We start from the raw sequence: 23,841 nt of genomic DNA, 5'->3' as shown, positions 1-23,841 counted from the left end.
TATATGAAAGAAAATACCCAAATGTGACACCATTTTAAAAACTGCACCCCTCAAGGTGCTCAAAACCTCATTCAAGAAGTTTATTATTAACCTTTCAGGTGCTTCACAGGAATTTTTGTAATGCTTAAAAAAAAATGAACATTTTACTTTTATTCACAAAAGAATTATTCAGGTCCTTTTTTTATTTTACCGAGGGTAAAAGGAGAAATTGGACACAAAAGTTGTTGTACAATTTGTCCTGAGTATGCTGATACCCCATATGTAGGGGTAAACCACTGTTTGGGCACATGGCAGAACTCGAAAGGGAAGGTGCGCCGATTGACTTTTCAATGCAAAATTGGCTGGAATTGAGATCGGACGCCATGTCGCATTTGGAGAGCCCCTGATGTGCCTAAACAGTGGAAACTCCCCACAAATGACACCATTTTGGAAACTAGACCCACTAAGGAACTTATCTAGATGTGTGGTGAGCACTTTGAACCCCCAATTGCTTCACAAAAGTTTATAACGTCCATCCGTAAAAATAAAAAAATCATATTTTTTTACAAAAATGATATTTTTGACCCCAATATTTTATTTTTACAAGGGTAACAGGAGAAATTGGACCCCAAAAATTATCCAATTTGTCCTGAGTACTCTGATACCCTATATGTGGGGGTAAATCACTGTTTGGGCGCACATCAGAGCTCGGAAGGGAAGGAGCACCATTTGACTTTTTCAACGCAGAATTGGCTGGAATTGAGATGGGACGCCATGTCGTGTTTGGAGAGCCCCTGATGTGCCTAAACAGTGGAAAACCCCAATTCTAACTCCAACCCTAACCCCAACACACCCCTAACCCTAATCCCAGCCCTAACCATAACCCTTACCACAAACCTAACTCTAACATACCCCTAACCCTAATCCCAACCCTAACCCTAATCCCAACCTTAACCCTAATCCAAACCCTAACCCTAACTTTAGCCCCAACCCTAACCCTATCTTTAGACCCAACCCTAACTTTAGCCCCAAACCTAACCCTAACTTTAGCCCCATCCCCAACCCTTACTTTAGCCCTAACCTTACCTTTAGCCCTGACCCTAACCCTAATGGGAAAATGGAAATAAATACAATTTTTTTATTTTATTATTTTTCCCTAACTGAGGGGGTGATAAAGGGGGGTTTGATTTACTATTTATAGTGGGTTTTTATAGCGGGTTACCTCACTTATATATTTTGGCGCTTTTATACAATAAAAACTATTTTATATAAAAAATAATTGTTTTTGCATTGCTTTATTCTGAGAGCTGTATCTTTTTTTTATTTTTTTCACTGATGATGCTGTATGGTGGCTTGTTTTTTGCAGGACCAGATGATGTTTTCAGAGGTACCATGTTTATTTATATCTGTCTTTTTGATCGCATGTTATTGCACTTTTTGTTTGGCGGTATAATGACAAACATTGTTTTTTGCCTTGCTTTTTATTTATTTTTTTACGGTGTTCACTGAAGGGGTTAACTAGTGGAACAGTTTTATAGTCGGCGATACTAAATATGTGTACTTTTTTTTTTTTTCATTTACATAAATGTATTTATTGGGGAAATATTTTTAAAAAATATTATTACACAGTATAATATTTTTTTTAACTTTTTTTACATAGTCCCAGGTGGGACATTACTATACAAAGCCAGATTGCTGATCTGACACTTTGCACAGCACTGTGTCAGATCAGCGATCTGACAAGCAGTGTAGGAGGCTTGCCGATGCCTGCTCTCAGCAGGAACTGACAAGCCACCTCCCTGTAGGACCCAGAAGGACTCTGTGGCCATCTTGGATATGGGTGCCTGCAGGGAAGAGGCCCTTGGAACAATGCAATCACATCGTGTTATTCTGAAGGTCTCGGGGAAGCATGCAGGGAGCCCCCTCCCTGTGTGATGCTTCCCTATGCTACCGGAATGCTGCAATCATGTTTGATCGCAGTGTGCGGGGGTTAAAGTGCTGTGAGCCCGGCCGATCGCTATGATGTGCTATCCCGTTCAGGGTCAGAATGTCACGGGTTTCATGGACGGGATAGTACGTATAAGGTCAGAAAGGGGTTAAACGCCTGATGTTACCATTTTACTACAGTAAATTTATCACTTAAACTTAAACATGAGCCATGTATTAGGGAGTCGGAGTCAGTGTCATTGAAATTGAGGAGTTGGAGTCGGAGTTGGAGCGTTGGCTTACTGACTCCACAGCCCTGTAAATAGGAGTGCAGTCATGGGTTTCAGGAAAATAAAATTACAAGTAATTATTATTTTTCCCCTCGACTTTGACAGCACCTGAGAGACGATAAGATAGAAATTCTTTGATAGGGAGGGAGCACCCCTTGCAAGATCTTACACCTGTAGATCTAGTTTAAAACACAGTGTTTAAGGAAGACAGATGGTGAAAATTCATCAAGACAATAACTTTCTTGGTTCAGGGCTTTGTCAACGAAAGTGTCGCCAAACTCACTGGAGACACCTGACTTGCTAAAGGAAGAATTTGAACAGGTTACCAATGGATATCTAAGGTCCTGCAATGCCTGAATGTGAAAAAAGAGACAAAGTAAATCATAAAAACCTAGAGGTATTTGCTAATATTATTATTATTACCCCTACTACATATTGGGATATGATCTTAGAGATGAGAATACGCCTTTAAACCAAAATAACTACTGCAGTCAAAGAATTTCCTCTTTGAGAACCTGTGATTACTGTATCCTAGCGCCTCACAAAGATCTGATACAATTAGAAATGGAATAAAATTGTCTGAGCTATTCAATATAATAAAGTGCCAAAACCACACACTCAATTAGACATGTTAATATGGATACTTATAAAATAGTCCAACCATGAAGATAGTTTAGCTAAAAAGCTTAAATGCTAAACAGATTAGTCTTTGGGCTATCCCTATGACACTAAAAGGACTTTGGGAATACACATTTTTCACTTTTTTTTCTTTTTAACAACATTACCCTTTAGACTATTATTTCACATTATTGACGATCATTCTCTTTTTATGTAATAATCAGAACAGTCTTGCCTCAATTCCAAGGTATTAATTTTGACCAGTAAAGACTAGGGATGACTAGTACTGAAGTATTCGGACTCGCTATACTGGTACCGAGTATACCCTAATACTCGGGGATTTGGTACGAATAGCGAGTCCAATGAAAGTCAATGGAAAATGCGAGTAATTGTCTGCTGGACCCTACAAAGCAGTCTGGGGGCTAAGGAAAAGGCTAAAAAATGTGTAAATGTTAAAAAATGTATGCTGTAAACAAATGTATATAACATGGGAGCTCTTGGTCAGGGGCTGCACGATGCGCTGCTGCACAGCTCCCAACTTGGGAGTGATGTGGAGGGTAAATCAGCATAGGATGATGAGGAGGAGGAAGAGGGGAGACTGGACGTATATGATGAGGCGGAAACCCTGAATGAGGTTGGGCCCGCTATTCGTGGCGTGGGTAGGATGTGTTGATGGTCCAGTTTGAGACTTTGTCCCACCCTCCACCAGGGTGAGCCAGTGTGCCGTGACAGAGATGTATCGTCCCTGGCCACAAGTACTTGTCCACGTGTCTGTTGTAAGATGGACCTTCCCGGTTATGGCTTTGATGAGAGCCCGCTTTAGATTGTTTAAGACGTGCTGGTGTAACGTGGGGACGTCACACCAGGAAAAATAGTACCGGCTGGGAACCGAGTATCGTGGGACAGCCACAGCCAAAGGATCACGGAAAGACTGTGTCCCCACAAGCCTAAACGGCAACATCTCCACGGCTAGCAACTTGGCAATGTGTGCGTTCAGCATTTGTGCTTGTGGGTGTGTGGCTTGGTATTTACGCGTCCTTTCATACATCTGTGGCACGGACAATTGGACGCTTTCCTGGGACAAACAAGTGGATGAGCTTGTTGTGGGCTGTGTCTGTGCAACCGCAGCTTGTGAGCAAGAGGTATGATGATCACCTGCTTCCTGCCCAGCAGATTGGAAAGGACATATCACAGGCGACATGGCAGTGATTTGACCCGCAGTCGCAGACGCTGATTTGGTACCGTTGTTCAGCCCACCGACTAGGGTGCTTGGCTGCCATGTGTTTCCGCATACTGGTGGTGCTTTGGTTTCCTTTGCCCTGGCTTCTGCTCAGCTTCCTACGGCACGGCAGATGCTACAGATGATAACATTCGGTTCAGAAGTACTATCGGAAAAACATTTCCAGTCAGTGGCTGAACACACCCTTGCCTTGACTTGGGGCACAGAGGGATTGCTCTTGACAACAGTTAACACAGTTCGCACTCTGCTCAAACCAGTAGCCTTTGTTGGTGCAACGTATCCACCTTCATCCTCTGTGCTGCTGTGCTGGCTATGCGTGCCATCGGCCCAGGTCGGATCGGTGGTCTCATCGTCGACCACCTCGTCATCCATGTCATCCTTCTTCCGTGTTGACATTGGCGACTGGCCAGATGGCTACTGTGTGTCATCACCATCAGCCTCCACCTCTTCACCCGGTATATCACGTGGATGAAAGTGGCTTTGTTCTGGATGTGGGATTTCAAATATTTGGCCATCTTCAACAGACGATACCCCCTCACGTTCCTCTTCAATGTTGCGCGGTGAGAGGTCAGAGGCAATGCAAGGAAATGGATCAAACAGATCCTCGGAGTGACCAAGGTTGGGGTCAAATGTTTCCTGTGACTCCTGACCGCGTGATGAACTAGGAACAGGTTGAGAATAGGATGGCCCAGTGTTATCTGTATGAACAGTAGACTGTTTTGTGATGGACGATTGGGTGCTGCTAGAACATTTCATTGAGGCCTTATCAGCCATCCATGACAGTATATGCTCTTGTTCTTCTGGCTTCCAGGCCCGTTTATGTTCCAGACCGGGAAATTTCGCAAGGAACCTAGATGCATCATCTTTCTTCGATCTCCCTGACTTTGTGCCTTGTTGGGCAACAACGACCCCACGTCCACGTCCCTGTCCCTTCACAACAGCCTTTTTAGGAATTTTGGATTTTTCTGCCATAGTTGCAGATGTTCAGATGCAGATATTGGGGAACAAGGAGCAGTTAGTGCTTTGTGCAAGGTAGCACTACAGCCTAGTACTGCTTTGTGTTTTACAAACAGCACCGCAGCAGCAGAAAAAAGTTGCGCTGAGGTTTAAGGTGAGATTACGCACCTCAGTAACCACACAAGACAGCGGTGCTGCCACTAAAAAATTGCCCTGAGGTTTAAGGCAAGAATACGCAGCCCAGACACCACACAAGACAGTGGTGCTGGCTGCGTGTCAGTTGTGCAATACCGTACGTGCATACTATTCGCTGTGATTATGTGAACACAGCACCGCAACAGCAAAAAAAACTGCCCTGAGGTTTAAGGCAAGAATACACAGCCCAGACATCACACAAGACAGCGGTGCTGGTTGCGTGTCATTTGTGCAGTACCATGCGTGCTATTCGCTATGAAAACAGCACCGCAACTGCACAAAATAACTGCCCTGAGGCTTAAGGCAAGAATACGCAGCCCAGACACCACACAAGACAGCAGTGAATGCACCGTGTCAGTTGTGCTGTACCGAGCGTGCTATTCTCTGTGAACACAGCACCGCAACTGCACAAAAAAACTGCCCTGAAGTTTAAGGCAAAAATAAGCAGCCCAGACACCACACAAGACAGCGGTGCTGGCTGCGTGTCAGTTGTGCAGTACCATGCGTGCTATTGCACCGCAACTGCACGAAAAAACTGCCATGAGGTTTAAGGCAAGAATACGCAGCCCACACACCACACAAGACAGCGGTGCTGGCTGCATGTCAGTTGTGCAGTACCGTGCGTGCTATTCGCTGTGAACACAGCACCGCAACAGCACAAAAAAACTGCCCTGAGGTTTAAGGCAAGAATATGCAGCCCACACAACACACAAGACAGCGGTGCTGGCTGCGTGTCAGTTGTGCAGTACCGTGCGTGCTATTCGCTGTGAACATAGCACCGCAACTGCACAAAAAAGCTGCCCTGAGGTTTAAGGCAAGAATACGCAGCCCAGACACCACACAAGACAGCGGTGCTGGCTGCGTGTCAGTTGTGCAGTACCGTGCATGCTATTTGCTGTGAACACAGCACCGCAACAGCACAAAAAAACTGCTCTGAGGTTTAACGCAAGAATACGCAGCCCAGATGTAGGATAGTTGAGGGGTGTGCTGATCCAACAGGAATGGGGGGTGACCCACTTCTTGGCGCCGACAGAGACAAGCGTTATATTCAACAGGTTCCGCTTTTATTGGCCGCCTTTCTGACAACGAGCACAATTCTTGACAGGAATTTTTCACGGTTCTCTTGCTCGCAGGCCCGAGTACCTTCACTTCTTAGTTTGTCGCCGTCGTGGTGTCCTTCGTGGCTCTTCCCACCGTGGCTGCCCTAGGCATATCCAGCACGGCGTTTCACCCTTCAAAGTACACCGAACACTTGGTACTCACAGACCGTCTCTGTCCGCGACTACTGTCCTTTTGGGTCACCCCCGTGACAGTCTCCACTGTCAGTTACTCTCTGTAGGTTTCTTTCCACCTTCCTCCCTACAGCAGGTCCTCCTCTCTAGTGAGCTCCCTTGGCTGACTGGACTTTCCAGAACCTTCCCTGACCTCTTATACTCCCAGTCTCAGTAGCCCCGCCCACTATCACCTGACAGTTACCTTTAACCAATGGCAGTTACCTTGACCCAGGGCAGTTACACAATCACCCCCCTCCTATACTTCCCACTGCCCTCTAATGGTCAAACTGCCACATGACACCCTTTTCACTATCTCTCTGTCTCTTACTACAGACAGACCTGTCCATCAGCTCAACCTCCCCACATTCTCCTTCCTTTATCCATTGTCATCCCCGACAATCTTATCTCCTTCTTTTCCGTTCTGAAACTTCCCCACCTCCTTTTGTCGGACCGGTTGCTGAGCCAGGCCCGCGATATGCGGGGGCTGAACCAAACCGGGAGCAATCATGCTCCGAGTAACTCATGGGTTACTCGCCAGTGTGCACGCCACCATGACAATTCTTTTCAGGTTGGGTTAGGTCCATCCAGACTACTCTATGGATGCGCACCTCCCACTTTTCTCCCCTTCTGTCACCTTCTTTTCCATTCAGCCTGTCAGGTCACTGTCAGTGTCTGAGGGTATGTGGTACTGGGGGCTTGACTCACGGACCACTGTCTGTCTACACTCTTCCTGTCTCGTCGCCCTGCCAACTTAAGTACGTCACGGTCGGCATCCTCGTCACATCTCGTACCCAGGACCTGTTGAACAGACATTTTTATAACATTTCAACATGTCAAATTTACCACACACTTTACCATATCTCTTGCAATACGTTTTATCAAAACATTTTTTTTAGCCTTTTTACCCCTTTTTTTTAACAAAACACAAAAAAAACAATACCCCCAAACAAACAAGCAAAGCAAAAAAAAACATATTAACTAAATGAGGACAGGGGTACTCCCCCTTCCTTTAAGTAAAACACTTCTCATTAAGCATTCCTGATGCACCAGGAGGATATGTTTGCTATGGGGACGCGGAACAGTCCCCCTCATTGTGCAACGATGCACTGCAGTCCCGGCAGTCCAATATACAGGTGCTCCGGGCCACCTCCTGGCGGCCGATGTTACCCCAAAACAGGGGGACTCCACAGCTGTAGAGTCTCCAGAATGCCAAACAATATCTCTGGGCCTCAAGTGTCCCTGATGCTCGAGACTCAGGAGTCCTCATCTCTTTATGGGGGTTCGTACCCTTCCGAGTACGTGATGACGGCCACAGCATAGAAACCGTGGGGGCAATATTCTTTATAATAGGAGACTAGGTCTCCCTCCCGCGGAACCCGGCCGTGCTTAATTGAGGCCACGTTCAGATATACTTTGCAGCCGATGATGTCTCTAATAAAGCCATAGCCCCCGGCAGTGTCCATATACACCAGCCGCCCGCGCGACCGTGGAACAGACATGGAGGCCTTCCCCCTTCTCATGTAGTAACGCCCACACCTCCTGTTCCCTGGCCTTCTTCTTTTCAATAATCTCCGCAACCCAGGCGGAGGGTCCGGTATAGGCCGCAGAGTCCGGTGGGTGGGCCGCAGCCAAGAGTGGAGCAGAGACGGCTGCAGACATTGGGGAGCAGGCCGCAACTGGAGCAGCGGACGGGGCAGAAACAGCCACAGTTGTCTTCGGGTAGGCTGTGCAGTCGGCCGCAGCCGGAATCTAGGCAGCCGCGGGCTCCGATGAGTAGGCCGCAGCCATGGCCGCAGATGAGAAAGCAGGGCCGCGGGTGTCGGTAGGTAGGCCGCGGCGACCGGCGGTGGGCCCGAAGGGACAGCAGGCTCCGGTAAACAGGCCGTGGCCAGAAGACAGATCACGGCAGGGTCGGTCTCCAGGCCCGATGGCTCCGTGGGAGATACTTTTCCAGCTTCTTCCACCGGCGGTTGCATCGGGGTACGGGGCACCGAGAACGGCTCCCAGGGGCAGGTCTCCCAGCGGGTTTCAACTTCCTGACGCCATTTCCACTCCATACTAGGAGGATTAACTGGATTACAATGGGTTTTGTTTTTTGTTAATCCTTGCATCTACACACTTATGATCAGAACGTGGTTTTGTGCATACTGGACTAATTATGATGAGCAGGCTTTTGTCACGTCTATTTTATCAACTAGGAGGATCAACTGGACTACTCTATTTTCATTCAGCATAGTGTAACTACGGTGATCTTACAACTTCAACTAGGAGGATAAACTGGGACAGATTTTTATAAAAATTAAAATGTTCACAAACCTACTTTATGACTAAAAACTAAGAAGATTAACTGGACTAAAAAAAATGATTTTTTTTATTTGGCTAACCACCACCATGTCCATCTTACAACTCCAACTAGGAGGATAAAATTGGATATGGAAATTTGTGAGGATCTGAAATTGTGGGTTGTAATAATCACCTAGGCAAGTTAACAATGTAACAAATTTTTAATCGTTAAGTCCATGGTCTTACATCAACTCCGGGTAGATGGCCACAGTGCAATGCCCCCAGTCCACAAGAACCCAACCCAGAGCCAGTAGTTCCACTGCCCCCTAGCAGGTGATACCCACAGTCTCCCAACTTTTGGTTGGCCCACAGCTTCTGTATCTCCCGCCGATATAGTCTGCAGTCACAGCCCAATAGCCCATGCTCCTCCAGATGATGAATACCATGACTGTAGCACGTACGTCCAGCTCCAGACAGCAACAACATATTGTACAGTCCCAATGTCTTCATGGGTTCAGTCATGGACCGTGAAACAGATCTGTGTTACACCTTGGGCTGATCTCCTGTAGAGTCTCTCTGGAGAGGGAGATAGGTGCCTTTTATACTTACATCCCTCATTCAGGACATTCTCCCACAGGATTGGGAGAAGGTGGAGGGAGATAATCCCTCATTGTTCTATTGTTCAATTAACCTGCATATCTGACCGCTAAATTGTGTAAACTAGTAGACCTCAGGGGCCGATATAATATGTAATCAGCAGTCATTCCACAGATTAACATAGAACAAGAGTCAACTTACAGGCTCATATGAACAATGGCTCGTGTCCCTTGACTTACTGAACAATATGTCTGGTATAATTAAGAATAAATGCTGTGTCATCACATTTATCAACCTGAATGTTGTCCAGTCCATTTCATGACTCCAGACTTGGATGATTAACTGGACTACTATGGTATAATTTGCTTTAGAGTAACCATGTCCACCTTACAACTCCAGCTAGGAGAATAAACTGGGACATGGAAGCTTATCAACTTAAATGTTGACCTGTCTATTTCACGACTTCAATGAGGAGAATTAACTTGACTTACTGTGGTTTTATTTGGCAAACCATAACTATGTCCCTCATACTATTCAAACAGTGAGGAAAAACTGGAACATGGAGGTTTACCAACCTGAATGCTGACCAGTCCATTGTATGACTACAACTAGGAGAATCAACTGGCGATGCTATGGTTTTATTCATCTTAGCACAACTCTATCCTCCTATTTGGAGATGTAAGATGGATAAACTGGGACATAAATGTTTATCAACCTAAATGCCGACTAGTCCATGACTCCAACAAGGAGGATTAACTGGTCGTACAATGATTTCAGTTTGTTTAGCATAGCTATGGCCTTACAAAATCACTGTCTAACAGGACAAATTAAGGATATAGATGGTGGACCTGATTAAATGCTAACCAGTTAATTTTATGCTTCGATTACATTTGATTTAGTGCAATATACATATCTCAAGTGGGAAGGATAAATTGGGAATCTGTTGGACTCAGCAGCCTTTTTCAGGACTGCATTTTGGCCTCCCATTAACTACAACAGAACTTCGGTATCATCTGGAACGCATCCTTCAGTGAGCTCCACTAAGAAAAGGTAGAAGATAACACATTGTGAATCAGTAATGAAAACTCAGACCTACTAAGCCATGAGTCAGTTGGCTGGCAAGGCAAAGCCCATAGCCCAAAGTTAATGATCATCACTGAGAGTCATACCCGGTTGAAGGTCCCATCAAGCCATGCCATGAGGATGACTGGCCAAAATACCTTCCCACAGTCCTGACAGCTGACACAAGGCTGAAGCTGACAGACTGCATGCCATACAAACCTTCAGGCTGTACAGCTAACGCCAGAACACCATCAACCCTGAAGGTATAAGCCCAGCACCAACCATGCGGCTGCAGACTTCACTGAAATTGTGGGTCAAACATGACATTTGACACAGCACGTACTGTAGAACCTGAAGTCTAGCTTTTCCAAAGCTAATGATAACATTTCAGTGCCCAACTAGTACATTGTGCTCACTGCGATTCTTGATAAAGATTTCTATAGAGAATCCTGAGGGTGATCCATAATCCATGGCTGCTCCAGCCGGGTGCTAAAGGCTCCTCTGTCCGCAGGATAAGAAACCAGTGAAGGAGAAAGTGGAAGTGACCTTTTTTATTTTTTGCTCTTGGCTTCCCATCCAGTGATAGGGCGGATTCCTCTCTCTTTCAGGTGCAGTCATGGGTGATGGGAAAGTGTTATGATTGAGTCAGCGTAGGAGGCAAAAATAGAAATGCTAGCTAAGTCCAGAAAACCAGAGAAGTTGGCAGCTATTGGATTGCAGACCCCTGAACCTATCAACACAACTAGCAGTAGCCGTGGGGGGCTCCTATGATGCCCTAGGCCCCTCGATCACAGCCGGAGGACTACATAGCCTAAAGACAGAAAGGGAAATCTAAACTGCCCCAGAGCAGACCCCAAAGCAAAAGGCAGCCCCCCACATATAATGACGGTGAAGCAAGAAGAAAGAACAAAAAACAGACAGAAAGATAGAATGAGCAAAGATGGGGCCCAAGCTAGCTTAGATAGGAAAGGACAGGAATGCTGCTCTCTGCAATCTGTGAAAAACCCTATGAAAATAAGAGCCAACAAATTGACAGTAAAAAAGGCCCTGAAGACGCTAGGCTTCAAAAAAGCTATGTCAGTACTCAGGAATATTCTGAAGACAGAGCAACAGGCAAAAGGAGATTCAGCTCACCCCAGCAGGGAATGGCAGAATCTAGAAAAGCAAGGAAAACAAAACACTAATGCAAAAAGGCAAAGCAGAAATCTTAGCTTTCGATGAGCAGGAATCAGACTGGTTTCCTAGAAGTCCACAGAGAAATCACCCGCAGGCCAGAAGGGCGTCGGCAGCCTTATATCCAGTCATTAACTCCACTCAGCCAGTCATCATCATCAGCCCCAGGTGTTTGACAATCAGGCTCACTACCTTTCTTCACCAGAAGAGGGAGTTCCTCGGGCCTCAGTAGTGAAGGGGAAAATGAACTCACAACAGGAAAGATAATTAATAATTCCACACAGATGTAGACAGTGCATCACGGTCTGTATTTAGACAATGAAATATGGATCTATTACTTTACTTTATTCCGACCATCTTTTAAAAAGAGTTTACTAGGTCTTTTCACAAATCTCAAGAAAAGAGACAAAAAAAATACAAAGACCAGAGAGATGCATAAATTAACACTTTAACACAATTTATGGTATTTGCTTTCATATTGGATGAGGATAATGTGGAAAAATTACATAGCAAAATGGCACATACGGAGAACGATTTGGCGTGTGTGATGAAGGAGCAGCCGCCATCTTAGATATGGGGCCACATGTCTGAGCTTGGCATCCATTTTGGTCTAAGTTCAGGAATTACAGGCAGCTAACGGCTTCTATACCCCCAGGTGCTGTGTACTTAGTAAATACAAGCAGGATTTAGTGTTCCAATTCTAAATAGCCAGGGCCATTGGTGTGATAATGAGGATAAGACCAAAACAGAGTTTCAAAGCTCAGGTACGGAGCCGTGCCAGCAGGGGGCCAGAAAAAAGCCTAGGGCTTCAATTAGAATGTACCTGCTAGCAGATGCAGGAATATACGTCCTTTGTGTGTCCCAGACGCTTTGGCTCCATCCTAGGAGCATGGATTATTAGCCCACCCTCTGCCACAGGGGGAGGAACCTAGCGTGTTTAAGGACAAGCAGCCCCTGGCAGTCTTTCATTCTTTTCACACAGAAGATCCAGACAATGACGATCTAAGAAGGACCTGGGGACAGACCTGCCAAGGGGAGCAGCGGCCCATGCTTTGGGGGTCTGTCCGGCAACTAAGATTCTTGTACTTGTGGACTGCAGAGCTCCCCAGCACCCACATGACCCTACAATCTGGTAAATTGACCTCCAGCTTAATATCTTAAGTCTTGTACCCTTATTGTTATATCTTTTCTCTGACTGCAAATTTACTGTATATTTCTGTAATTATCTAGTGCGCCCTTAAGGCAATTAAACTATAAACTTAATCTTGGGCTGATGCTTTTACTCTGATCACGAATCTTAGAACCCCCAGCGGGTAACAGGACCTCCTCCCCGGCGACCATTTGCTCTAGGTGCAGTTCCCTTACTGACCTGAGAGACAAAGGGGGCGCCGGAGAGCTGTGCCTGTGTAGTTACGTCACGGTGGTGACGTGGGAGGAATGGGTCTGTGTGCATTCCTCCACACTTGGTGGCAAGCGGTGGGATCAGAGTAATAGTGTGCATGGGACCCCTACTCCCAGACACTAGAGACTACCAGCGGTAACTTTCACTGCTGGGGTCTTAAGGTCAGCCCAGCACTAGACGGTCAGAGTGCAAATATAATAAGTTGTGTGCGAGGCCAGGGTTGCAGCTGTGTCAGTAACCAGAGGTTCCCAAGATGGCGGAAGGCACCAGGAGTAGGACAAAGGGGGAGGCCAATGCTATGGTCTATGAGGAGGTGGTGGAGGACAATACCAATGAAGGCGAGGGGGAGCTCAGCCAGGGCTCCCCAAGGAGCAAGACCCCCGTGCTCAGTCCCGCAGTGGACTGCCCACCACCTGCCCACCCCAGCCTGTCCAGATCGGAGGCCCTTTTCCAAGCGGCTATGGCACAGCTCGAGGCTGGTAACGACGACGCCCATGTCAGACTCCTAGCGGCAGCAGAGAAAGCAGCGGAGCGTGAGCAAGCGGCGGCCGAGAGAGCAGCGGAGCGTGAGCATACTGAACGCCGTGAAGCTGCGGCGCGCCGGCACCGACTGGAGATGGCTCAGCACGGGCTCCCGCTGGACGCTCCAGCCCCACCAGGGACCAAGGCTTCCAAGGTCCGGGCGGAGGACTTCCCCCTGCTTGAAAAGGAAGGAGACCTGGATTCCTTTCTGCTGGCCTTTGAAAGAACCTGCCTCCAACATCATCTGGCCCTGGATCAGTGGGCAAGGTACCTGACCCCCCGTTTGAGGGTTAAGTCCCTGGAAGTTTTGGGGGACTTACCTGCCGGGGAGGAGCAGGACTACAACAGCATCAAGCGGGCCCTGATCCAGCACTACAACCTCACCCCGGGGTCGTACCGCAGGAAGTTCCGGAGCCTGCAGCTGGGCTCAAAGGACACCTGGACCGACCACATGCGGGCACTGCTGAGAGCTGCAGAGCACTGGACCTCGGGTCTAGAGCTCACCACCCGCCAGGAGGTCCAGGAACTGTTTGTCACGGAGCAGTTCTTGTGGAACTGCCCAGAGGACATCCAGCAGTTCCTCCGTGACCGGAAACCAAAGGGGGCTTCTGCTACAGCCGCCCTGGCAGACGAGTATGCCAACAACAGGGCCTCTGAGCCGAAGAAGCCTGCCAGCAGCACCTGGAGAGGGGGTAAGTCCAGTCCTGCCCCTGTCTCCCCAGCCCCCAGAGTGCAAGGGGTGTACCCCCCTGCTGCCCTCTCCAGGCCAGGAGCAGAACCCAGAAGTTGTCATCATTGCAACCAGCCGGGACACTTTAAGGCTGCGTGTCCCCAGCGCCATAAGGCCCCATCCCTGTCCCAGAAACCGTCCACTGTTTTGTGTGTGGGAGGGGGTGGTGGGAGGTCCCTGGACAATTACCAACCCGTCACCATCGGCCGCTCAGCGGTCATGGGACTGTGGGACACAGGCACTGAACGAACCCTGGTACGTCCTGAGGTGGTGTCCCCTCAAGACTTGGTGCCTGGGAAAACCCTTTCCATCTCCGAAATTGGAGGTGTTGAACCGGTGCTGCCCGTCGCCAAGGTGTTTTTGGACTGGTGTGCCGGGAGGGGAATGCGGGAGGTGGGAGTAACGCCAAATATTCCTGCCAATGTGTTGCTTGGGACCGATTTGGGGTGGCTAGTGTCTCAGTATGTGGCCACTGAACCCCCAAGTCCGGCTCCCCAAGAATGTCATGACCCTACTGTGACTGCCAATGCTAATGTATTGAATGTGCCTCCAACAATGGAGGTGGGAGTAATGCCAAATTTTCCTGCCAATGTGTTGCTTGGGACCGATTTGGGGCGGCTAGTAACTCAGTGGGTGACCAGTGAACCCTCAAGTCCGGCTCCCCAAGAATGTCATGACTCTACTGTGAATGTTAATGTGTTGAATGTGCCTCCAACAGTGGAGGAGGGAGTGAAACCTGATGGTAAGCCATGCACTGACACTACACACACAGGGCTCACAGTGAGGACAGGTGAGAAGCCTGCAGGGGAGAGCTCAGAGGTGGAGGGAGGGGCTGCTATGGGCAGTGTAGGGCCCCTAAGTGAATCCAGCCTGCTGAGTCGAGGGCCTCTGCAGAAAGAGGAACAGGCCATGGGGGGAGTGGGCGTCCCAGGAGAGGAGCCACCAGGTAAGACCCCAGGGCAGGAGTTTCCCACATCCGGGATGTCAGGAGGCCAGGGAAGTCTGCCTGACCCGGCGACTTGGTCGGGGGCTGAGGGGAAGCAGGCGCTACCTGTGGTCTCAGCGGTCGTGGCCGCTGTTACCAGGAGTAGGAGCGCCGGAGGCCAAGGAGCCTCGCGGAGGTCCGACGGTTCCCCTCTCTCCGACCAAGTGGCTGCCGAGTCAGACAGCGGCCAGGAGACAGATCCTGGGTTGCTGACAGAGGAGGTGGCAGTTTCGTCAATTCTTGCAACATCGAGTCAGGGATTTCAGACAGCGTTGGAAGCTGACGCTAGCCTGAAAGCTCTCAAGGAGCAGGCGGCACAGCCTCCCCTGGAGTCCGACCGCGAGCGAGTGGTCTGGGACCAGGGACGGCTGTACCGGGTAACGGTCCAGCAGGGTTCACCGGAGGTGTGGCCCAGGGACCGACAGTTAGTGGTACCCTATCCGTTCAGGGCAGAATTGTTGCGGATCGCACACGAGATTCCCATGGCCGGACACCTAGAGATCGCTAAAACCAGGGCCAGGCTAGCTCAGCATTTCTACTGGCCAGGAATGAGGACCGAGGTGATTGCCTACTGCCGTTCGTGTGACACCTGTCAGAGGGTGGGGAAGGCGGGGCGGCGCCCCAAAGCCCCACTGGTAACTCTGCCCATCATCGAAGAGCCTTTTTCGAGGGTGGCTGTGGATCTCATTGGACCTCTGTCCACTCCCAGCCGCTCTGGGAAATGCTTCATACTAACGGTAGTGGACTATGCCACCCGGTACCGGGAGGCGGTAGCTTTGTCGTCCATTCGGGCCGACAAAGTGGCCACTGCCTTACTGGAGATTTTCTCCAGAGTGGGGTTTCCCCAGGAAATGCTCACCGACCGAGGGACCCAGTTCATGTCGCAGCTGATGGAGTCTCTCTGTAAGCAGGTACAGGTGCAACATCTGGTAGCCAGCCCGTACCACCCACAGACCAATGGCCTGTGTGAGCGGTTCAATGGCACCTTAAAGCAGATGCTGAAGATGTTGGTTGACTCCCACGGGAGAGACTGGGAGCGGTATCTCCCACACCTGCTGTTTGCCTACCGAGAGGTCCCACAGGCCTCAACAGGGTTCTCCCCCTTTGAGCTCCTGTACGGGCGACGTGTCCGGGGGCCCCTTGCTCTGGTGAAGGAAGCATGGGAAGGGGATTTGGCTACCCCTGGAGTGTCGGTCATTGAGTATGTCGTGCGCTTCCGGGACAGAATGACGGCCTTGACACGACTGGTGCATGACAATATGGCCCAAGCCCAGGCTGACCAGAAGCGGTGGTATGACCAGAATGCTTGTGAGTGGACCTACGAGGTGGGTCAAAAGGTGTGGGTACTGGTCCCCGTACCTCAAAACACGCTTCAGGAGGCCTGGGAGGGTCCATACCTTGTGCACCAGCGGCTCAACGCTGTCACCTATCTGGTCACCCTGGACCACGCCCATGGAAGGAGGAAGGCCTGCCACGTGAACATGATGAAGGCCCATCATGAGCGGGAGGCTTGTGCCCACCCAGTGTGCATCCTTCCTGAGGAAGGAGAGGTAGAAACCCTCCTGGATCTGCTCACCCAAGCCAAGGTGGGTGGATCCATCGAGGATGTGGGGGATGGCCACCAGCTCTAGGAGGAACAACGTTCCCAGCTGAGGGTCACCCTACACCCCTTTAGGGAGCTGTTCAGCAGCCTGCCCGGAAGGACTGAGACAGTCGTCCATGACGTGGACACCGGCAATCACCCCCCCGATCTGGCGTTCAGCATATCGGGTCTCTCTTGAGGTGCAGCAGCACATGCGCCAAGAGATAGACGAGATGCTGAAGCTGGGGGTGATCCAAGTGTCCAATAGTGCGTGGGCTTCGCCTGTAGTCCTCGTCCCTAAAAAGGACCGAACTACGCGGTTCTGCGTGGACTACTGGGGGCTCAACGCTGTGACGGTCACCGATGCGTACCCAATGCCGCGCATCGATGACCTGCTCGATCGGCTGGCCGGGGCCAAGTACCTGACCATCATGGATCTGAGCAGGGGGTATTGGCAGATTCCACTGACCCCTGGGGCACGGGAACGCTCTGCCTTTCTCACCCCATTCGGACTGTACGAGTCCACGGTGATGCCATTCGGCATGACGAATGCCCCTGCCACTTTTCAGAGGATGGTCAACACGCTGCTCGAGGGACTGGAAGGGTATGCGACCGCGTACATAGACGACATCGCCATCTTCAGTCCCACCTGGGAAGATCACCTAGAGCACCTGGCGCAGGTGCTCGGGCGGATGCAGCGAGCAGGCTTGACCATTAAGCCCGAAAAGTGCCAGCTGGGTATGAGTGAGGTCCACTACCTGGGGCACCGGGTAGGTGGGGGAGCTCTGAAGCCAGAGCCCGGGAAGGTGGATGCCATCGCATCCTGGCCCACCCCCAGGATCAAGAAGCAGGTGATGTCCTTCTTGGGGACAGCCGGGTATTATAGGAGGCTTGTTCCACACTATAGTGCCCTGGCCAAGCCCCTGACGGACCTCACCAAGAAGAGGCTGCCCGTCGCAGTCGACTGGACAGTCGCCTGTGAGACAGCTTTCCAAATGTGATCCCCCATGCGCCCTTTAAAGCAGGGAGGTGTGATGAAGGAGCAGCCGCCATCTTAGATATGGGGCCACATGTCTGAGCTTGGCATCCATTTTGGTCTAAGTTCAGGAATTACAGGCAGCTAACGGCTTCTATACCCCCAGGTGCTGTGTACTTAGTAAATACAAGCAGGATTTAGTGTTCCAATGCTAAATAGCCAGGGCCATTGGTGTGATAATGAGGATAGGCCCAAAACAGAGCTTCAAAGCTCAGGTACTGAGCCATGCCAGCAGGGGGCCAGAAAAAAGCCCTAGGGCTTCAATTAGAATGTACCTGCTAGCAGACGCAGGAATATACATCCTTTGTGTGTCTCAGACGCTTTGGCTCCATCCTAGGAGCATGGATTATTAGCCCACTCTCTGCCACAGGGGGAGGAACCTAGCGTGTTTAAGGACTAGCAGCCCCTGGCAGTCTTTCATTCTTTTCACACAGAAGATCCAGACGATGACGATCTAAGAAGGACCTGGGGACAGACCTGCCGAGGGGAGCAGCGGCCCATGCTTTTGGGGTCTGTCTGGCAACTAAGATTCTTGTACCTGTGGACTGCAGAGCTCCCCAGCACCCACATGACCATACAATCTGGTAAATTGACCTCCAGCTTAATATCTTAAGTCTTGTACCCTTATTGTTATATCTTTTCTCTGACTGCAAATTTACTGTATATTTCCGTAATTATCTAGTGCGCCCTTAAGGCAATTAAACTATAAACTTAATCTTGGGCTGATGCTTTTACTCTGATCACGAATCTTGGAACCCCCCAGCGGGTAACAGGACCTCCTCCCCGGCGACCATTTGCTCTAGGTGCAGTTCCCTTACTGACCTGAGAGAAAAAGGGGGCGTCGGAGAGCTGTGCCTGTGTAGTTGCGTCACGGTGGTGACGTGGGAGGAACGGGTCTGAGTGTGTTCCTCCACAGCGTGTAAATAACTTCTGTAATTACAGGCAGTTCTACATATTACTTGTAAAAATACAGAACTTTATGCCACAAGCAGAAACTTGTATGCAGGCAACAGCTTTGTTGAATAAGGGGTTGGACATAGCCTAAGGAAAGTGCAAGGATTGACTGTAAATCTCCAAAAATGTTTTCTGCAGCACTCACACTGCCTCAGGTGGTCTCCCTTGGATATTATTACTTAAGCATAGTGGAGCATGAATTCTACTATGTGTGCAAGTTGCTGCACCTGCAGAAGAAGAGACAGGTAGATCAACCCACACAAATGTTACAACACCAACAATTTCTGTGATGGGTGGCCGGGGTCAGATGTAATATATTCGATAACAATTCAAAGAACATAGTAGCATTACTGTACTAAACTTCTGTAACCAGTGTTTGACTGCAGCTGTCGTGTCTGTGTAGGGTCGGTATTGCTGAGCAGGAGATACAGACAGGGCCAACATCAGAGTATTACTGACATTACTGGTTTATGAGACCCATTGAGCACAAGCCAAGAGCGGGTCTCAGACTGGGTGAGACACGCTGCGCAGCCTGTTATGATTGAGTCACCGAGGAGGAGAGCAAGCCAGCTAAACAACAGAAAACCAGAGAAGTTGGTAACTAAGCGGATTGCAGACACCTGATCCTATCCACACAACTAGCAGTAGCTGTGGAGCGTGCCTACGATGATCCTAGACGCCTCAGCACAGCCGGAGAGCTTAGAAGTCACCAAATCTTTTTGGTACAAAACGGCTCCTGCACCAATCTCAGAAGCATCTACCTCCACCTGAAATGGGAGTGAGACATCAGGTTGCCGTAGAACTGGAGCAGAAGTGAATCTCCGCTTAAGCTCCTGAAATGCCAAGACTGTTTCTGGAGACCAATTCACCACATCAGCGCCCTTTTTGGTCAGATCAGTCAGTGGTTTGACAATACCAGAAAAATTACTTAAAAATTTACGATAGAAATTAGCAAAACCCAAAAACTTCTGGAGAGCCTTCAAAGAAGTGGGCTGAACCCAATCATAAATGGCCTGTACCATGGCCGGGTCCATTTCAATAGCCGACGGGTACAAAATGAATCCCAAAAATGAAATCCTCTGTACACCAAAGAGGCACTTCGATCCCTTAACATACAGGGAATTTTCCCTCAAAATTCGGAACACAGTCCGGACATGTTCCACATGAGAATCCCAATCACTGGAAAAGATCAAAATATCATCCAGATAAATGATCAAAAACTTAGCCACAAAGTCCCGGAAAATATCGTTCATAAAAGATTGGAAGACAGAAGGGGCATTAGTGAGCCCAAAAGGCATCACCAGGTACTCAAAATGTCCCTCCGAAGTATTAAACACCGTCTTCCATTCATCCCCATGCTTGATGTGAATAAGATTATACGCCCCCCTGAGGTCAAGCTTGGTAAACCAACAGGCACTTTTAACTCTGGAAAATAAATCAGAAATCAGGGGTAGTGGGTACTGATATTTAACAGTGATTTTGTTAAGGGAACGATAGTCAATACAAGGCCTTAATGAACCATCTTTCTTGGCCACAAAAAAAAAAACAGCACCTAAAGGTGAAGAGGATGGTCTAATATGACCCTTCTCCAATGACTCCTTGATATAAGATCGCATAGCATCATGTTCGGGTACCGATAAGTTGAAAAGCTGACCCTTGGGAAATTTAGAGAGAGAGAGAGAGAGAGAATGTTTTTTGTCCGGCACCCAGTGTCTGGAGGATCCGCCAGAGAAAAAACGTTGCAAGCTCCGTTTTGAAATCTTTGAGGATGGTGACGGACAGCAACTTTTGGCGGATCCGCAAAAAAAACGGATGCAACGGATGGCAATCCGTCACAATCCGCCAATAATGGAAATCAATGGGGAAAAAAACGGATCCTCAAAAGAAAATTGCGGATCCGTTTTTTTCAAAACCTGGCGGATTGTGACTGATTGTAAAAAACTGAAGTGTGAAAGAGGCCTATGAGGAGGCAAAGATGCAGACTTACTCTCACTAAATACATCAGAAAAATCAGCCAAATAATCAGGAATATCATGAGACTGAGGAGAGGTGGAGAAAACATGAGTGTCACTAAGAACACACTGACAACCCCAACTCACCACAGACACAGATTTCCAATCCAAAACAGGATTATGAGTTTGCAACCAGGGAAAAACCAGAACAATAGTATCATGCAAATTGTGAAACACCAAAAATTTACAATTTTCTTGGTGGTCCGGGGCGACCCGCAATATCACCTGGGTCCAAAACTGGGGTTTATTCTTCGCCAAAGGAGTAGCATCAATACCCCTCAAAGGGATAGGAGTCCGCAGGGGTATCATGGGAAAACCACAACGTTTAGCAAAGTCTAAATCCATCAGATTCAAAGCTGCTCCTGAATCTACAAAAGCCTTAGCGGAAAATGTAGACAAGGAGCAGATCAGAGTAATTGCCAAAAGAAACTTAGGCTGTACACTGCCCACGGCAAATGTGTGAGCAAAACATTTTTCTCGTTTAGGGCAGACAGAAATAGTATGAGAGGCGTCTCCACAGAAAAAACACAGCTTATTACGCTTTCTAAACTCCTGACGTTGCACCCTAGACAAAACCTTACCACATTGCATGGGTTCAGACTTTCGTTCAAAAAGTTGGCAACGCCTCTCGTGTTGTTTTACGTTCACGTAAACGCAGATCAACTTGAATGGCCAATGACTTAGAATCGTCAAGATCAGAGGGAAGAGGAAATCCCACCACATCTTTTACGGTTTCTGCCAAACCCTTCCGAAAGAGAGCTGCTAGGGCATTGTCATTCCATTTAGTAAGAACTGCCCACTTTTGGAATTTTAGACAATATAACTCTGCAGAATCCTGACCCTGGTTCAATGCCGATAAGGTTTTCTCAGCTTGATCAATAGCATTAGGTTCATCATACAACAACCCCAAGGCTTGAAAAAATGCGTCCACTTTAGTCAGAATAGGATCTCCAGGTGTCAGAGAAAAAGCCCAATCCTGGGGATCGCCGCGCAGCAAGGAAATGACAATTTTAACCTGCTGCACAGAGCTCCCCAATGAGTTAGGCTTCAAGGCAAGAAATAGTTTACAATTATTCTTAAAATTCAAAAATTTAGACCAATCCCCAGAAAACACATCAGGAGTAGGGATTTTTGGTTCAACAGCAGATGATTGAGCGAGATAGGCAGAATTTCCCTGCACTTCAGCAGCGAGCTGCTCAACACGATCAGACAATTGCTTAATGTCCATTAAAGAAAAAAAATCCTCCTACGGCCGCAGAGAAAAAGAGGAAAAAATATATTAAAAAAATTCTGACAACTCTTTCCTTCTTTTGAGTACCCTAGAGTCTGCGGTTTGGCTGGTGATTCTGTTATGATTGGTCAGGTGAGACACGCTGCGCAGCCTGTTATGATTGAGTCACTGAGGAGGAGAGCAAGCCCAAGCTAAGCCACAGAAAACCAGAGAGGTTGGTAACTAAGCAGATTGCAGACCCCTGATCCTATCCACACAACTAGCAGTAGCCGTGGAGCGTGCCTACGATGATCCTAGACGGCGCGGCACAGCCGGAGAGCTAACTAAGCCTAAAGCAAGAAAGGGGAAATCTAAACTGCCCCAGAGCAGACCCCAAAGGAATAGATAGCCCCAAAATATATTGTCGGTGAGACAAGATGAAAACACAAATGCAGGTAGGAAAATAGACTGAGTAAACGATGGGGCCCACAATGACTAGACAGGAAAGACACTGTCTGCAATCGCGTAAAAAACCCTGCTAAAAGGTCCAACACGTCTGATGCAAAAATACTGAAGTCGCACGACTTCACCCACTATATCAGCACTCTGGTATATTCTGAAAGCAGAGCAAAAAGAGGCCAATATAATAAGGGACAAAAACAAACTGGCACAAGCAGTAACATATGGATGGTGATTCAGCACAGCCCCAGCCAGAGCTGGCTGACCCACACAAAACTGAAATAGACAAAACCAGATCAAATGTGTGAATAGCAAAAGAACACTTAGCTGAGCATGCAGTGACAGAGCTGGAAACTAAGACCTCAGGAGGCAGGAAAAAATCACCAGCAGGGATAGAGGGAGTCGGCTTTCTTAAATCCAGTCTGAAACCCCAGATCTCCAATCATAGTCCTCATTATCAGGTGGCAAGCCTCTGTTAATCAGATCAGCTCCATTACCTCCAGTAACCACCAGAGGGAGCCCAGAAAGAGAACTCGCAACCCCTCCGTCAACCTGACCAGCTCCACCACCTTCAGCAGTAACCAGAGGAAGGCCAGAAAGCGAATTCACAACAGCAGCCTGCGTTGAGGCAGCACAGCCAAGCCACTGTGTAAATGGCCTGGCAGACTGTGTTGCATTCACTGACAGTTGCAGCTACTTACATTGTGTGGCTGCAGCACTGGGGGCTGGCCGTGTTTGACATCAGTAATGTCAGACGCTGCTGGCCCTCCCTCTATTTCTAACCTGCAGAGTCGCCCCGGGTCCTTGCAGCCAATTATAAGCAGAAGTTTAGGACCCAAAAGTAGTGAGGGATGAGCGCCCGCCCGCCTTCCATTCCCCCATATGATCACTCATTTGTTCACATGGCAGATCTTCAAGCAGAAATTTCGTGTGGACAGCTGTTATGATTGATTGATACATAAACTTGGCACACACACTTATATGTTTGTTGATGCGAAAAGTGGAATTTTAATAAGGTATAGTACATACAGTTAATGACGTTTCGGTCTTATGACCTTCATCAAATTACTGAAATAAATAGATATAAATCGTTTACCAAAAAAATGAAAAAATAAAGTATATACAACGGAATGCTGGGTATATGAAACAGATACAGTAATATATGCCGTGAAACATCATACAACAAGATAGGACGCGGGCAGTGAAACAAACATGTAATGCTGAGGATTACAATAAAAAGAGCAGGTAATGGAAAAAATGCACATACCCCTGTAATGTACTGAATGCCTTGAATGCCTTTTTTTTTTTTTTCTCTCACACACTCAAGGCATTCAGTACATTACAGGGGTATGTGC

Source organism: Dendrobates tinctorius, unplaced genomic scaffold, assembly GCF_039654945.1.
Source record: "Dendrobates tinctorius isolate UK_male_01 unplaced genomic scaffold, ASM3965494v1 ptg000015l, whole genome shotgun sequence".
Classification (NCBI taxonomy): Eukaryota; Metazoa; Chordata; class Amphibia; order Anura; family Dendrobatidae; genus Dendrobates; species Dendrobates tinctorius.
Note: the sequence above shows the minus strand (reverse complement) of the source record.